Source organism: Fragaria vesca, unplaced genomic scaffold (assembly GCF_000184155.1).
Source record: "Fragaria vesca subsp. vesca unplaced genomic scaffold, FraVesHawaii_1.0 scf0512243, whole genome shotgun sequence".
Taxonomy (NCBI): domain Eukaryota; kingdom Viridiplantae; phylum Streptophyta; class Magnoliopsida; order Rosales; family Rosaceae; genus Fragaria; species Fragaria vesca.
Genome location: NW_004442705.1, coordinates 1 through 1,145, shown reverse-complemented (window position 1 = coordinate 1,145; position 1,145 = coordinate 1). Strand labels below are relative to the sequence as shown.

Here is a 1,145-nt window from a genome sequence, read left to right as displayed (position 1 = left end):
CTTTGTAATCTTAAAGATTGGTGTCATGTATGATTTTGTATTTAATTTGTTTCGAAATTTATCTTTTGATTTTCGAATTCTTTTGTTTTCTTTTGTTTTGTTTTCCTTTGATTGATTTTTGGAACCCTTGGTTCCTTTCTCTTATTTATAAGAACCCTTGGTTCTTAGCTTAGTCTAGTTTATTGCTTTTGATTTCGTTTTATACTCAAGCGGATATTGGAGAAGAGTGTGAAGCCGTCACGCAAGGATTAGAGCCAACGACTTGATGATGCACTATGGGCATATCGAACTGCATTCAAAAATCCTTTGGGGATGTCACCGTTTCGTATGGTGTACGGCAAAGCTTGTCACTTGCCTGTGGAGTTGGAACATCGAGCTTGGTGGGCGGTTCGGACTTTTAATATGGATATTGATGAGGTCGGATTACACAGGAAGTTGCAGTTGTGTGAACTTGAAGAAATCAGGAATGAGGCTTATGATTCTGCCGTGATCTATAAAGAGAAAACCAAGGCGTTCCACGACAGGATGATTCGAAAGAAAGACTTTGTTATCGGCCAGAAAGTTCTCTTATTTAATTCTAGACTTAGGTTGTTTCCAGGCAAGCTATGTTCTAGGTGGATAGGACCTTTTGTTATCACTAATGTCTTTCCTTCTGGTGCAGTCATGATTAAAAGCATGGTCAAAGGAGCTGAATTTTAGGTTAATGGTCATCGATTAAAGCCTTACATGGAGAACATGGTGAACCACACGGTGGAGGAAGTCTCTCTCCTAGAGGCTACGGCATGAGCAAGAGGAGATGATAGTCTAGGCTAAAGGACTATAAACACTTAAGCGCTGCATGGGAGGCAACCTATAGAAGGAGCCATCAACAAGAGTTTGCAAATTTCTTTATCCCTCCTCTTTTCTTTTCGAATTGCTCTTAGTTTTCTTACATTGAGGACAATGTTGATTTTAAGTGTGGGGTGGATGTCATTACTCGTTGATTTGCTATGCTTTGATATGATTTGAGTTGTTTTTAATTTTTAGGATTAATTTTGAATTTTTTTGTTTATGTTTTCCGATTTTTAGATGAACTTTGTTTCTTTATTTTGTGTTTTGTTTTTATTTTGTTAAGTCTTAGGTGCCTTCTAACGTGTCTAGGATGA

General features: G+C 37.6%; 1 pseudogene; it reads left to right on the top strand.

Annotated features, from left to right (window-relative positions):
- Nucleotides 1-210: 210 nt before the first annotated feature.
- LOC101301348 lies at nt 211-699 on the top strand (annotated as a pseudogene; the record flags this gene model as incomplete).
- Between the last annotated feature and the right edge of the window lie 446 nt (nt 700-1,145).